The sequence below is a fragment of the Monopterus albus genome, unplaced genomic scaffold (assembly GCF_001952655.1).
Source record: "Monopterus albus unplaced genomic scaffold, M_albus_1.0 scaffold7.1, whole genome shotgun sequence".
NCBI lineage: Eukaryota > Metazoa > Chordata > Actinopteri > Synbranchiformes > Synbranchidae > Monopterus > Monopterus albus.
Genome location: NW_018127887.1, coordinates 3,167,352 through 3,184,391, shown reverse-complemented (window position 1 = coordinate 3,184,391; position 17,040 = coordinate 3,167,352). Strand labels below are relative to the sequence as shown.

The following is a 17,040-nucleotide window of genomic DNA, read 5'->3' as shown; positions in this document are numbered from 1 at the left end:
GAGAACAGAGAGACAGAAGCACTATTCATGGCCCTGTTGAGTCTCCTGTGTAGTTCTGTCAGTCTGTATCTCTCAGTTCCTGGTGCGGCCCCCAACTGACCACTGTACTCCCTTGTTTTTCTAAATCGTCCTTTTAGTCTCCCCCTCCTGCCATCTTTCACCCCCTTGTGTGCAGACCTACTGGACATAGGATGCCCAATCTCCTGGGGATTATTCCCATTAAACAACATTATACAAGCAGACTCCTAGTGGGAATAGATTAGTGCAGGCAGACGACACGTGGAGACAGGAAGGCGATGGCAGGTGGTAGTAGTGGTGGATGGAAAGGCGTTGGGATTCAACCTCCAGTCTCCTGACCTAGCAGGGAATGTTTCCCATAGATGTCATCTGCACACGAGCAATTGAAAACCAGGCTGCTTCCCTTGTACTTTCCTTCCTTCCACCATCTCTCTCACTGCCCCACAATGCTTCATTCAGGGTTTATCTCTTCCACTCTGAATAAATAGAGACACCTTATCTGCGCAGAGGAGAGTGGTGATAAATGTTTTCTCCTGCTCTCCACAAGGGTGAAAAGACAAGCGTACCACACTTCTTCAGATGCTCTTTTCAGGGCAAGTGAATAAGAGAAATTTCTCATTCAGGTCATGTTAGTGTGTGAGAAATCTGCAGAACAGTGCCAAAACTCCAAATGTAAATGCATGCCCTGTAAAATAAGTGAAGCAAAGAAATAACAAACAAGGCAGACATTGCCACAAGCCCTTTTCTGTTATTATTTATTTGGTAATAGGCCGCTTGCTCTGGAAACTTTGTGGTGAGCCCACTCAGTATTTTTAGATCCAGTAAAATAGACTCTGACCAACGGAGAAATAGAGCTAGTGAATCATTGGCCAGAGATCACTCAGCTGTTAAGAGCATACATGGTTTGGTTAGGTTAAATTCATCCTTTCTTTTTTATTTCTACAGATTTTCTCAGTTTAAATCATGGTGTCTCCTGTAAGCATGCACAGCATTTCTGAGGTTGTTACAATTTTTTTTTTAGGTCAAATGAATTTGAACCCATTCCCAGTGTCTTTTGTTTCCTTTGCATTGGATTACGGACTCCTGTCATTTTCATTTTGAAAATAAAACCATAATCCCTGTAAACATCAAGCAATCCTATGCCTCCTGTCTGTAGCCTACAAGCAGAAAAACAACACTAAACAAACATCCGTTCATCTGAAGCAGCTCATCTAAAATGACTTGGTAATCTTTTATTTTGTTGTCGTCTCTTCTAGAACTGGGTGTAGTCGGAATCATTATTACATTGCTTGATCCGTTAGACCTATTTTCACTTTAAAAAACTGTTATGTACTGTTTGACCAACATTTCCACTACTCACAATAGACTTTGTAAATGTATCTGTCATAATATAGGTGTGGCACACAGGGTAAAGACCCATATGCATTACCTTGTTCCCTTGCTTATCTAAAGTACACATACTGTAAGCTTCAGGGGAGCATGGGCAGATGCGTGAAGGGCGTGTCAGCTTTGGATTATGCATTTGATCAGTCCAGGGAGTAGAGACTTCCTTCTTATTGGAGATTGGCTAGTATTTTTTGTGTCCAAAGATTATCCTATGATGAAGGGACATCATGCAATGGTGGATTTCCGATCTTATCTCTATCAGGTTTTAGAGCTACCACCCTTGCCCTTGGACTTCGTGGCCTTGTCCTAATCTGTCCCCTCAACAGCTTTCCTTTCTGGACCCCTTGCTCTTGTTGTTTGCACTTCACACACCAAATCCTTGCCGCACTTTCCACTCAACACTTTTGCCCTCTGTGCTTGAAATTAGAGATAACAAAGCTCATGTGTAGCAGGCTTATGATGTGTGATCATGCTAGTTCATGCCCTCAGCTTGGTTCTGCTTTTGTATCCCCCACCAACTCCACTGCAATCCAGGGTTTAACCTGGCGACTGTGGTCAAATTCTGAAACCTCTGAAACAAACTTTGCATTTTCTCAACCCACACAGTCTTTCATCCTATGCCCACAAACAACCACCACACACTCCACCTGTCGTAGCTTGCTTTCTTCTTCTCCATGCCGCTGCCGGCTCGTGTTAGTTTTTCCCACTACTGCTCCACACTGTTTTGTTTTTTTTTTTTTTCTGTCCTCACTTTTACCTTTAACCACTGTGACTCTTCTCATTGCTTGCAGCATGAGTAAGTGGAACACGATGAATATTATAAACATGCTCACACTCCTGAAAGGGATAAATGATTCACATGGGGAGGGAGCTACCTTAATTGCTCAGTTGATAGGTTCTTGGCAGGATGTTCTGCATGTGAACTGAGATATACAAATATTAAAAAAGCAGTGAGGGAGACTGTTGATGTGGTATGAGGTTTAGAGAGGTACTGTTGGAAAAACATGATCTCAATTGCTGTTCAAATGGCATTTTGGGAAGTGCAGTGGTGTTTGTTGTCTGTGGCATTGAAATTGCATAGCTGAGGACAGAGCACCAGTGATTGATACACAATACAGACGTCTGCCCCAGCCTCCCTCCCCTCACCCACTTCCCAATGGCAGCTGAACTGACAAGCTGACACAGAGGCTTTTGATGCTACCTGTGCACTGGAGGCATGTCAACCAGCCTGCCTGCTCAGGCCACTGGTAAATGTTCACACCCAGCCAGGCATTTTAGCCTGGCACAAAGACTGAATCTGAAAACCTATCAGCAAAGATGAGGGTGAGGGGTCACCTTGGTTCCTGTCTTGGGAAATTGTAGTCAGATGTTTTCTTCTCTAGGCTTGTACTGGCAGGAGAAAAGAGAGCATGAAGCTAATTTATTTTTTGCTTTGATAATTCAGTCTGGTATGTATTGCTATCAAAATGCTATCTATTTAAACACGTCTGAGGGAAGTCGGTCATGCCTGTTTCAATCAGTGTAATGTTTAGTCCGGCTCTCTCTTTTTATGATGAAAAGACAACTCACAGATCTTTGAGAATTTAACATATCGAAGATGAGGCTACGCTTCGTTTCTGTGCAAATTGAAGGTGCCTGTGCTGGATTTGGCAGCTTGCTGATATATCTTTCTCAGAGAGATTTAGGTTTGAAATGGATTTAAGCTTATAGTGGCTGAGGAATAATGGAAACTGGGTAGAGGCACTTATTCCACCTGTAATGCATTTTCACTGCACGTTTTGTTCTTGATTGAGAAGTTGATCCACATTGAGTGCCATTTAATCTTAGCTAAGGCACCAGAGGGTGCAATTCATTTTTATCCACTTGAGTCATTTCACAGTTAATCCTCAAACTGACCAATTTACTCCCACCACGATCATTTTTAATTATCACCTCTGTTTTACTGCTAATGTGATGTTCAGCTGGTTTATATTAATGTGATAGTGACCACTGAATATTGGCTTTAAAAAAAAATCTTGTCATGCACACTGGGCAATTAATTATGAAGTACCGAGCGTGAGTCTCAGCCTGCACTAGTGGGTGACAGATGCATGAAGGGTCAGTGCACTGGCAGCAGCTGGAGATGAAGGTCATATAAAAACATGAGAGAGCAAAAGAGAGATAATGTGGCTAAGTGAAGACAGAGGGATGGTTTCTGCAAGTGTAACGTTATAAAAGAGAGAAATTGTCCTCATGAATTTAGGAACTAACTCGTTTGCAGAGTATGACTCAGAACAACTTTAATATAAATGATGTCTTTAGAGATAATTCACAGCATACAAAATGATGCAGTAAACTAAATCTTAAATCATTTCGAATAGTATCTTAAAATAACATTTTTTTTAGTTAAAGTGTAAAGTACTTGAGCTTATGCATAATTTAAAACAAACAGGTAAGACTACAGTGAAACATGTGCCCCAAAGTACAGCATCAGTGCAGCAAAAGTGACTCCACCAGTCATCTCCTGTTGAGGCTGACTGCACGAACAAGGTTATAAAAATGTGAGCTTTCTCCATTTTAGGCCTGAGTTGTGTGTAATGCAGTAAGGCTCCATATGATAATGAGTTTCCAGAACCAGTAAGAACCCCAACTGAGATTTCATGAAGATTAGAGAGGGTACAAGAGCTTCAGTAGGCTACTTTGCCAAAGGACATGAAATGAACCCTTTCGGGCAGCACATTCTTTGGGCAGATGAAACCAAATAAACTGTTTGGTGTGGACCTGACCAAGACTATGACAGTGACTACATAATGTTGACTGTGAAATATGGAGGTGACAGTGCGCTGATATAGGGCCGCATGAGTGCAGAATGTGTAGGACAGGAGAAGTTATGGCGCCATAAATAGAAGTTTGTATATTACTGAATGACAAGACGACTCCCGGTCTCAAAGAGCTTGACAGGAAAGGAATTTTCCAGCATGATAATGATCTCAAATCACACAAGAGCTGGCCATCCCCTTGGCTTGAATCCAATAGGACATCTTTGGAGTATTTTAAAGTGGATGGTAGAGCATCAAGAATCAGCTGAAAAGAATGAGGTGTGAAGAAGATTTGTACAAGACTGGCATTATTTCTGCCTAAAAGGATTGAATCTGTCATCAAAAATAAAAGGCAGACATACAAAATACTGAAAAAAAAATAATAGAATGGAATTTTCCCAATGAAGGGTGTACTAACTTTTGTTGTAGTCACTTCTTAAATATAAAATATAGTTTGACCTCTGTTCACTTGTTCTTGCATAAAAAAATGCAACTTCCATAATGTGTATATCTATATAAATAAATAAATAAATAAATATATAATCTATTATATCAAATCTTAACTGGAGTGTTGGATTTGTGCCTTATTTTTGTGTTGTGGAAAAACCAAATGTAGATTTTTATTTTATTTTTTATTTTGCCTATTTAGATTATTTTTACTTTGGATTTGACCACTAAAGTGTAATAAAACCCCTCAGAATTGCATTTTACTACCATTTAAAACCAGTACAATAAAATTTGAAGGCAGAATGTAATTCTAAAATAGCAATATTAGAATTGGAGGAAACATGCCGTCATTATCGCTGGCATCTGCTGAAATCTGCTGGCAGCTGGAAGTGGACACGGGGGTGGCAGCACTGCTGGAGTTTGGGTATTTGTCTCTTGGTTGTCTGTTTCAATCAAAATGTGAAGTCAGGGAAGCATTCATATTGGAAAAAGGAGATGTCCTTCATACATACCTGTGACTGCCAGTGTGAAACTCACGGGCCTTCTTTAACACTCTGTTGCACTTGGTCATTATATCTTTAAAATTAAATCTCATGATGAATGAAGGAAATTAAATTACGAAGCAGAGAGTTTTCAGGTAACTGACATCCAGTAGCACATTATGCAAACACTGTCAGTTTATATGTGTACTTCCCTCATCTACAGTCCCCAGCTCACAGTCTTTATTATCTTACTGGGATAACACATTATATAGGCAAGGTTGTCTGACTTCATTAGGGGTCACAATGAGATGGTATTATGAAAATTAAATCATTTCTTTGTTGGTATCGTGTCCCCGTCTAAATGAGGTGGGTATCATGGCCTTTCAGTGACTGATCCAAAAGGGACCTATTAAAATCTTTTCATATAACAGTTGTTAAAATTGCTGAGATTCTAGTTAAATGCCACTGGCTCTGGTTCTTCTCGTCCGTAAACTGACAGACTGTGTTACTGTGGCAGTATTCTCAGCACTAGTTAAGATACTCTCATAACCCTAGGAACTGACATTTTGTAGTGACCACCAGGCACTAATATTTATGGTTATTAATGTCTGAGGTGAAATTTTCTAAGACAGTACTAATGGTTTGAAATGTTTTTTTATTTAATTGATTCACCATGGGGAAATTAGCCACCAGTGCAGCAACAGAAAGACTCAGCAGAGAAAAAGAATAGCTCAAAACAAACCTGCAATAAAAAATCCCCAGGAAAATAGGTATAAACGACAAATATGAAACAGAAGATAATGTAGTCTGGTAGTGAACTTTGTCACACTTTGTTGCAAACTTTCTTGGAAAGCATGCTCATGGAGAACATTAGTGTGAGTCAGGCCTTTACTTTGGCATTGACCTTTTTGAGTTGGAGGATTGTGGTGGATTAAATGCAGACCTGTAGAAGTGTACACCTCTGTGGCTTGGCGGCGATCAACAGGAATGTTAGCTATGTCTGATCGGCCAACCATGACCTTAGAGCTGGAGCAGTGTCAAAGTAAGGTTTCCATGTCTGAGCATACTCAGTTTCTGTTGTCAGCAAAACATAGTCTGTTTTTCTGTTCTCTTCTGTTCCATTACTTTTTTTCTGGTAAATATTTTTCTCACCAACTTTCTTCTTTATATTTTCTTACTAAGTGTATCTGTAGTCTACGTGAATATTAATCCTGGTGCTTCAAACCTGCCTCGGGCTCAGAGCTGTCTTCTGGAATGCAGATCTGTGGAGGTGTCATCACAGCTCTGTATCTTGGGTGTCTGGCTTTGCCCCCCAGCCTCGCTCTCCTATTCATGCAGCCTTGATGACATGCTCTGTTCCTCACTGACTCATCTGGACAACCTGAAAGCTGCCCAATTTTGGTTTTGTCTGTCAACCGTTTCAGGGGAAGTGGAAGTTGTTGGATATTTTATGCTGGTGTCTGCAAATCATGAAGACATAGCGTTTGCATTGTTTTTGCTTCCCTCTCACTCCTTCCTCATCTGTAGTTGGTCAACCATGTGATAGTCATGCAGATATTTGAGCTTCCTGCATGATTTATTTTTGTACTTTGGCTCTCTGCTTCACAGTATTCCCCTTTTCACAGATGTGTTTATAGTTGCTCCGCACTAGGTTTTCAGTCTCTAAATAAAGCAAATGATAGGCCTAGAACATGACATCAGAGTCACACCTACATGCCCATGTAAAAATGCCTAAATATTTACAGGCCCTCATATCACATGCTAACGTACCACTTAGCCTCCCATTTGTTCAGGCTGTAAGTTTTTAAACTTAGCTTTGTGGTCGCCTCCCTCTGCTGTAGCTACGTCTGTTCTGCGTCCTGTCTGAGCTGATCTCACGTCATTGATCCCTCCGTGGAGCCAGGCTCTTTAATTACAGCCATTAGCTGGAGCAGATTTGCTTCTAGGATTAGAGAACCTCACTACCAAGACCTTCCTCACCACACAGTGAACAACTTAATGCTGCTCACTAGTACATTTTCTGAAAACACATTGCTAGATTGGATCCCAAGATCTCGCACATGTCTACCAGGAGACGTTTTCCCCTTCTATTCTCATTATGTTTTAGCTGGATATGGAGTATGTGTGCAGCATTCCCTTAACAGATGGATGGAAAGTGGGGTGTAGGAGGCCATGTCAGTGTGGTGTCACTTGTTAACCGATGGACTGGTGCTGAATGGTGGCATGACCAGGCCAGAGTAGCCATTTATCCACCGCCCCATACCACCATTAACATCCCTGTGTAGTCCTCCCTGTTGAGATCTGCAGTGTGCTTGCACTGACAGGTCTCTCCTCCTCCTCCCTTAGACATGTTTTTATTTTTAACCAGGTTCTGTTCTGTTTCACTTCCAGTCCCTGTTTTTGTCTGCCGTCAGGATGTCATCACGCATTCCACTGTGTCTGGTGTCGACTTAGTCATGTGGAGTTGTTCTGCTCTTTGGGTAATGGAAAGAATGTACTCACATCTTGGTCCTGCTTGGTTTTATGTTGCTCTCCACCTTCCAACTTGAAAATAAAACACTGTCCTCTTGAGCAACATGTGAAAAATGTACATCTGTTCTGCACATAAGATATAAACAATTTAATCACCAAAACCCAACAAGATTCTTACATGTGATAAAAGTCTCTTTCTGTATGGGAAACTGGATTAAAGTTACTTGATAGTTCATCTACTTCTGCAGAGCTGAGAACCATGGAATCTTTGTTAGGCCTTACCACATAGTAGCCATAGTGTCCTTGGAATATTTGTGCTCCCGTACCATGCCACCCTACACTAAATCTAAATTTATCAGAAAGGTAGCATTTGAGAAGCCAGTGATGATGTGTCCTTTGTCTGTGAAACTTGGGCATAATGCAGCATGACTTGGCTCCAGACAGAATTTGTTTTGTTTTGCAATAACTAGGTTAAGCCTAGGAAAAAAACTGGTTCTGTCACGCTGTTCAGTTCCTCATGCTGTGGGTCATGACTGAAGAACTGATGAAAGGCTTCTGGGTAGAAGTGGCCTTTTACATATAGGTGCCACAGCCTCATGGCAGACTACAGTCCTATCTTTGTCTAATGGCATACTCATGTTTACTGGACCTGTTGTCGGTAACGGAACCCAAGCTAAGCAAGGCCTTGTATTTCAGTGCATTATTAGCAACAGCATACCACCCGTGGAGCTCAGACAAATAAAAATCCCATTTCCTCTCTTTCCATTGGTATTAAGAGCTGAAGATTGTGCTGTTGCCTGAGAGCCAGTGAAAAAGCCACTCTGTGTGTGAGCAGTTAAAGCCCTCTCAGCGCAGCAAGGGTGAGGCCTTCCTTCTGTATGCATCACGCCAGCCAGCTTGATCGATTCAGTGTTTGCTCTGTCTTGTCTAAGTGTGAGCTTACACTGCCCACTCTGCCCACAGAAAATAATTTGGACTTCGATGAGAGTAGCCTGCTTCCTCTAGGGTTCCCTAGCACATACACGCACACAAATATAGTACACAAATTTATACATTTACAATGAGTCCACACACAGTCTGTCTATCAGCCTAAGGGGGCCGGACAACCCAGACATGGATCCATGCATTCCTCATAACACAATCCGTGGGCTGATCAGTAATTCAGTTCAGTGTGTGTGAGGAAGCATGGCTGGATCCAGCCTTGCCTGCTCCTCCCTTGGCCTTCTCCAAATGCTGGGTATTCTGTCCTTGTGCTGGACTCACCTTATGTCTGTCTGCTGATTTGTGGGCTACTTAATTCTCATACAGTGCTTGTTTCAGTCCCCAGCTGTGTACCCGCTTTCCCTGTGCGTGCGTGTGTGTACATGCATGAGAGCCCTTGGCCATTGTGGACTATGGGGCTTTCATTATTTCAAATGTGTACATCTCTTCTATCTTTGTGTCCATCTACAGTTGGCAGCATTGACGTGTGTGTGTGTGTGTGTGTGTGTGAGCTTAACCATGATCTGTCTCTCCCTCCAGGCAGCCAGACAAATCAAAGGCATGGATCTCATTAAAAGGTACAGAGCCTGTGGAGAGGTCAGCATTTGAGTCTTGTGATTAGTGGGCTCCGCCAGGGTGCCTGGGTGTTGTGTTTGGCGGTGGCAGTGCAGGGGGTGGGTCACCTCATCAACATGCCTCTCATCTCTCTCCAGCCCACACCTGGGGGGTAATACGCTCAACACTGTTTCTTACCGCAGGCCTCAGCCCCATCTGACAGGGTCTGACAGGTCAAGGACAGCACACCGGGCCACGGTTTTACCTCCAGTTCTCATCATCTGGCCTTCTGTATCTCCTCTACTTTGTCTCATGGTCTAATGGGCTGCCTACTTCCAGTTCTGTTTTTATCCCTCTTTGAGTGTTTTATCAAAGGCCACATTCAGTTTCCATCCCAGTGACAGCCTCTCTCGCTGCATATCAAGCTGCACCAATAGCCCGACAAGCCGCTTTCTGGGTCGTTAGTGACTTGTTCCAGGGCTTGGACTCCTATCAGAGCCAGTAACCATGAACCAGGGATGACTTTCAGCCAAGGGCAAAGTGTATGTGTGTGTGTGTGTGTGTGTGTGTGTGCGAGAGAGAGAGAGAGAGACAGACTGGGTTAGAGAGACAGGCTCTTCTGAAGGTTGCCTGACTTTGGACAGTTTCTCCTTTTCTTCCGTATGGCCTTTCTCTTTACTCTTGCCGTCTGGTCCCCTGTGTGCCTCTCAGTTTAATGTCTTTCCAGATAAAACAATGCCAATAAACTTTCTCTTTGTTTCTCTCTCTCCTTTTCTTGCTGATAACCATGCTATCTAAAACTAGGCACTGGCAGCACTCCCTGTCTTCTCAGTCCCTGCACTCCACCCCTTCCTCTCTCCCAGCATGTTATGGTGTATTGCACGCAATCAGTAAGGGGGAAGGGTTTTCTTTTTCCTATTCTTTTCTGGGCCCAGCAGAGGAGGAAGTGGCTGGAGCATTTTTGGATGGATCACACTAGTGCATATGTGCTGACTGTCACTTCCATTAAGTGTACTGTCCTCAACTACTTCCCCTATATGCCCAGACTGCTCTCAGTAAGCCAAGGTCCCCTTTTGTTCAGTGTCCAACCTTTCTAATCCCTAAACCCTTCAGTCCACCGATATGCTGTTATAATTACAGGGCACTTTTTTGTGTAAACTTTTCCTACGTGAGGATTTAGATCATTTTTGAGTCTTATTTTTGCTGCTCTACAGAATTAGTTTTTTTTTTTTTTTAATATGTCTGTTGGTTTAAGGTTTTGGCATCAATTTCCCCTGAGAGCAGGAGCAGGAAGGGATGAAATCACAATAGTCTCTCTCCTTTTCCAGTCTCTGTCCCTCTCAGGCTCAATCAATTAATAAAGCCTGACATTTAGAAAACAAATAAAAGTGCTTGGTTTAGAGATTTTCTTGTATGCAAACCACACTCCCATTTTTGTGTTTGTTTACATATCATTGGCTGTCCTGATCTCTGGACAACAGCTTTTTTGCCTCAAAGGAATTCAGTTTAACACTGTGCAAGTGCCTTTCCTAAAGGGCAGTACTGTGCCACTGCTTGTCGAACTCGGTTTAGCAGAATAATCAGTGCTTTAATTAACAAAAGTCAGTTCAGAATATCAATTATAGTTTTCCTTTTATCTGCAGTCATGTCACACCAAGAAACAATTATGACTGATTGTGTGTTTCTATTGTTTCTTGCTGGTGATAATTAGTTACTTTTTGCTAAAAACTCATACTGTTTTCCATAAATAACATCCCCTCCTGTCTGTTGCTCTTTGCAATTTCTTTTTTTTTTTTTTTTTTATATACCCCCTTTCCTGGAATTATGAGGTTGCAAGTCTGTTTTTAAGTGGGTTCTGTTGAAGACAGAGGGCAGTGTGTTTTCATTCAGAGAGCCTTGGCAACCTACTAACATTTTCTCTGTCCTATCCCAGTCCAGGCACAGTCCTTGTTCATTCAAACCAGAGCTGAGGCTCGATGGCGTACACATACAGCAATATGTAAAGGTTATAGGCACTTTACTTTTTAGATTCCCATCCATCACATTGACACCATTAGGAAGGTATGTGATAGGTCCAAATTCATTCTGCCGAATAACAACCCCAAACATATAGCCGGAGTCAGAAGGAACTATCTTCAGAGATGAGAAGAACAAGGAGGCCTGCAACAGATGGCATTACTCCCCCCGCCCCAGAGTCTTGGGCCTATATTTATCAGCTGTCTCAAAATCAGTCCTAGCAATCGTGCTGAAAGTTAACCAAGGACTAAAACACTCCTACATCAGAGTAGGATGTAAAAGTTACAGTATGTTTTTACACCTCTCACTCATACTTTTAGCAAGGAGAAAGGATGGGCTCATACTGAGGACTCTTGAATTGTATGTGGATCTGGACTGTTTAGCCACTAAATCAAAGATCATGTAGTTGTTCTCATTCATACATGCTGTGATAGCATTTTCAATTCAACCAAGCATTCTTATTGGTGCTCGGGGCAACCAAGCTCCACCCTCAGGATGTCCATCAGTGACTAGCAGATCCAAGCTTTTGTTTCATTGATTCATGCTGAACTGAAGAAGTCTGCTGTAAGAGCCTGTGGATCTGTAAGAGTAACAAAAGTCTGATCACTGGTGCAAAGCTGCATTTTCCCTGTTGATAAAACACCTCAAGATGCAGTGACATTGGTTTCTGTAGAGACATTGTGTGTTCTTCTTGTTGATAGAACAGTTGCATCCCACACAAGATCTGCTACAAAAACTGCTCAATTAATGTCCAGACAGTATTTTAATGAGCTTGGTGTCATTAAGTGTTAGCAGAACATCTCTCCTCTCACAGTTTTGGTGCTCACATTTCTGCTTGAACGCCATCTCCTGGCAACTTCTAACGAGTTGGGACAACTTTGATGCTCTCCTATTTTTAGTTATTTCCTATGTTAACAATGTTGATCATCACTCTGGGGATTTTTGGCCAGTAAGAAGTGATTTCCTATTTTGAGAAACCCAGAGTCAGTCTGGGATTATATGACAAGGCAGAAGACAATAAAACAGCCTAAATCCACAGAAGAACTGTGGCAAGTTCCCAGAGATGCTTGGTACAACTTACCTGCCAAGGATCTTGAAAAACTGTGCTAGTATACCTGCTCTTTTTGGCGCTTTTTTTTTTTTTTTTAAAGCTTCCTTAATTTAGTTTTGGTGTCTTACACTGCACAGCACTGTATTGTTTCATACACATTCTCTTTTCCTTGCTTTTTGTTTATGTTTGTTTCCTTGTCAAACACCTTCTTGTGTCTCCTGCGAGTCTCTGAATACCAGCCTCAGGGGTTCCTCTTCTTCACTGGCAGGGGTAATGACATGGTTGTGGTCCTCTGTGCAGTCACTGTGAAACAGTAGATCCACCTCACAGCCACACGTTCCTGTCTGTTTGTGAGAGGTTACTGAGTGTGTGTTCTGGAATCTGGAGGTGTGCCATCAGCGCACAGTCTCACTGTCACCACCCCTAACCTCCTGGAGCAGACAGTGAACAGTATGTTGTTTCACTTCATCTCTTTTCCATGATTTCTTTAATGTCTGATTGAAACAACACATTTTCACTTCTTCACATATTTGGAAATTGTCAGGCTTGACTGTCACTGAGACATGACAAGAGTTTGGTTGTTTTCCAGTTAGTGTTTGCACTTGCCGTTTGGCCCATCCAGAGTTAGTATAGGGTGCAGTGAAACCAATTATGGCAATGGGTTTTGTGTGCAGTAAGCGTAGCATGGCAGTAGTGGGTGTGATGGGTTTTTAATGGGACTGAGCCACAGTCACAGATGTAAAGGCTTGTTGTTTTTGATGATTGCAATGGTCAGTATGTGATATGTGGGCCAGCAGGGCATAGTCCACTTCAATCTGTGACTGATTGTTAAGATCAGGCACCACTCACAGACAGATGGTTTCCCACCAGTGTTTTAAATTGCTTTTTGTTCCGCTGATTTATAATTGAAATGAGAGTAACATTGCCAACATTTTCTGCAAAACTCAAAACAAAATAAAAGGCCTGTGCTGTCGGGGTTAAGCGGCTGTGTTTCCACTTATTAGTCACATAGCTTTGTTTGGTAAGTTTATCTATGCACTAAGTAGAAAAAGAGAATTAAATTACCCCAGTTTTTCATTTCCCAGACTCATAATTGATGTGCTAGTTCTTTGCTTATTCATTGTATTCACATAGAACATACTAGGGATACTTCCTTTAGACAGTATTCTTAGGATGTTATCTATTGAGTAATGAAAGTGTCCCTTCATCCTCTGTCTTTGGAGCCAGTGTGAAATCCTGTGTCTGGCTAGGGGTACAGTAAATGATATGGCTAGGACCATTAGCTAGATCTTTGTCTGTTCATGCTGCTGGCTCTTCCTGATAGGTAGTGTTTTCTGCTTATTAACCATGCTGTCATAAGCTCCTTTGTAAGGATGCACATTAATCTAAATGCACACCAGTACATTAAAAGTCTTTATAGCAGCACACACTGAACCACAAGAGGTTTGATCAGCTAAGAAATGAATGAAAGAATGCCAGTGCACTACTTTGTGCTTAGCTAAGTGTAGGCTATCAAAGAAGTGATTTGTATTCGTGCCGCCTTGCGGTCTCCTGCTCTGTTTGCAGTGGCCAATCTAGACAGCGGCTTGTTATCAGAGGGCCTGAATGAAACAGCTGCCTAGCACTCTTCACCACAGCTCTGTTAATATCCCTATGCCTTTGAAAAATTTGGGTTCTGCCTGTTGTGTTAGATGCATTGCTCATTAATGGCTCCTGGCCCTGATCCAGCCTTATCACACGTTCTGAGCCTGGCTTTGGATGCATCAGGCACCCCTCCCAACTTGGAGACTTACCTGGATCATGCCAGCCAGCTTCTGCTAGGAGAACACTTTTCCATAGTGGTTGAGGTATTTGGAGGATAACCCCTACCCCATGGGCTGCTATGAGAGATGGTGGCTAGCACCTGTCACTGCTAACGCGCCTAATGTTTAGCGACAAGAAGGTTTCAGCAAAGCCCTCTGGGTAAACTGCACTGGATTTTTCATCTCACAAATCATCCTAGTCATATTGAAATGGCTTTTTCTACTATTTTGGCTCTGCCCTGTCCTCGCCCTTGACTTGGGGAGCTGCAGTTGAAATCAAATGCATATAAAGACTTGTCAGCTCCATGTAGCAACTAGCAGCTAGCCTAAGTAAATCACCCTTATCTGGGATGTCACTTGCTTCCTCCCCTGTCAATGCTTGTCTGAGCCAGGTCATAACCCCTCCCCCTCCACCTCTGCAGACCTGTCTGTTTTGCTGTAATGCAGCCTAAGCCTTTTGTTGAGAAGGGCATTAGCCTATATTTGTGGGCATGGGTGCTTTGTCATCCAGATCTGCGAATGGCTGCGCCAGATGGGTGATCAGTCACCACTGTGTGTATGTGTATTTGAGAGACTGTGAGAGGGCCACTGGTGTATGTATGACCTAAGACAGGTGTGATTACAAGGGGATGAGACCGACAGCCTAAATGAAGATTAAATATGGGTGCTCGTATTGCTTCATGTCATGCACTTCTGTATGTGTGCACAGATTTGCAGTTCTGTGTTGTATCATCTAATAGCCATCAGGCACCCCCACCTCTCCACATACTCACATCCCCAATGCATTCTCATCTCTAGCTCTGACTTGGTTAGCCGGGCTTCCATCACTGATTTGGAGAGCAGCTCTCATGCCTGTAGGCTGCTATAATGATAGCTTTTCAAAAAAAGCCCAGCTGTTTGAGAATGGAAAGTGGAGAGGAGGAGGATGCAAGTGTCACCAGTCCTCTATTGTACAGCTGCAGTCTCATACAGTTTCACAGAGCAGACCTAACAAAAGCAAGACCACGTGCACCATGAAAGATTAATTGGTTGCTGTTAGCTCTAACTCTCATCATCACCTGCAGCAGAGAAGGTAGGGAATACAAAAAAGAAACATGTTGCCTGGTGTTGGGGAGGATAATAAGGCACAAGGGGGAAAGGTTCTTTTTCTCTGCCTGGCTGACAAAGTTTCCAAAGTCAAGCAGCCCAAAGTTAGAAATTGAAGCTGAGATGCTGTTGATTCATGTTCACCCGGTCTAGTTAGCATGGTGACGGCTCGTCAGCTGGCACTGATTGCACTGTGGACATGGTTAACAGCCTATTTAGAGGTGGTGCACGTGTGTGTGCGCGCGCTTGTGCATGCTTGTATGTTCACTTCTATGGAGACAAGTGTGTAATGTTGTGTGTGGTGCACCACTGTCCAGGCACATCTGCCTGGCTTTAATTAGTTTTGCCTGGCACAGGGACCAACCATTCTCTCTGGTGTTTAATAAGAGCCCAGACAGTGGGTATTTATCAAGGTCTGAATACAGCTGAAGGATCATGCATTCATTTGGCCAAACTCAAGTTAACATGATTATGTTCTTTTTATTTTCTGAAGCTGGTTACAAAGAAGTAGTTGTGTCCCCTGCATTCTGAGACATGTTGAAACACAAATCTTCTGTGATGTGATATTTTGGCTCCCTGTCAGTTGTCATGTCCTTTCATTTACTCCCTGTTTGCTCTCTCTTCACTTTTTCATCTATTATTGAATTAATATGTCATGTGTCTGACCCAAATTTCCAGGGCCTTGAGTGCTTCCAGGGGTGTTGCCCTGCCTTGAAACCAAGGCTGTTTTGTTATGTCCTCGATCATCATTAGTAAGTGGTCCTCTGGAGCAAACAGACCCATTGTAAATGGCTCCTCCTTCAAAGTGTCCCTGTCCTCCCCACTCCTGACTGCAATGGTTTTTAATCAGGGCAGGAGAGTTTCACTGATGACCCAATATAAGCTGACAGACACCCTCCCCTCCGTTAACCTTTTTCCCTTCTCCCTCTTCTTCCCTCCATCCCTTCACATCTGTGAATGTTACCTGAGCAGAGCTGCTGTGCATAGTTTGAGTGGGTGGGGATTCTGAAGAGGCAAACTAAACTGAGTAGGGCCGAGGTGTGCACAGGTGCAGCTCCTCTTGCTGTCAAAGCTTCTTCATTCTAGCCCTATTTTTTGTGTCATCCCCGCTGTGGCCTTTGTACTGTATGTCTCACTCTAGTCTTATTCAGGTCTAGCTAAGCACTATTTCAGGACAGGATGGCCCTAAAAGGTCCAGGAACCACAGGGAGCATCCCTCCAGCTGTCTCTCCAGCTGTAGCTTTTGTGTATTGTATGGATATTGTTTTTGTCATTAGCTCTGACGTATTACAAGGAAAATTTCCCTATAAGGGATAATAAATATTTCTACAACTTCTGTAATATATTGCACACCAGAAGGGCCTAGAAATATGGTGAGGAATTCAAAAGCAGCACAAGCAGCAGCTAATGTTGCCCTCAAGCTCTTCTTGCAAGCTGAGTGAATGCAAATGGACTTTTTTAAATAAAGTAGAATTCCCCAGCTGTAATAGTGTGCGTGCATAGCACAATGCTGCATAGCCCATATCCCCTTGTTCAATCCCACAGCAACTTCCTTTTTGTGTGGGATTGGCTGTGTGATTCCTTCCTCTGTCAGCTCAATGGAGGAGATGGCTTTGATTTTGGGGCAGACTTGACCAGATTAAATAGTGCCGGTGTGGACGGGTGGCTCCCAGCCATCATCTCATTTGTTTCTCATTGTCGCTTGCAGCTCCTCTCCATTTTGTTCTCTCCCCTTCCCTTTGTTTGCCTCATGCGTATGCTCAGTATCTGGCCAACGATTGATAAGACCCAATCCATGACAATGCTTGGCATGCTGCAGGCATGCCAAGCATTGAAACAGCGGTGATGGCGCTCTTGCATTGTGGCAAGTGTATGAATGCTTAGGCTTTAGTAAGGAGATGGGATGCGACTCACGTCATTGTTTATCTACCTTTCCACTTCCAGAT

At 42.9% G+C, this 17,040-nt stretch overlaps 1 protein-coding gene across 1 annotated transcript in view; it reads left to right on the top strand.

Moving 5' to 3' along the window:
- Positions 1-17,040, top strand: part of plxnb2b (plexin b2b) — a 123,378-nt gene that overhangs the window by 877 nt on the left and 105,461 nt on the right.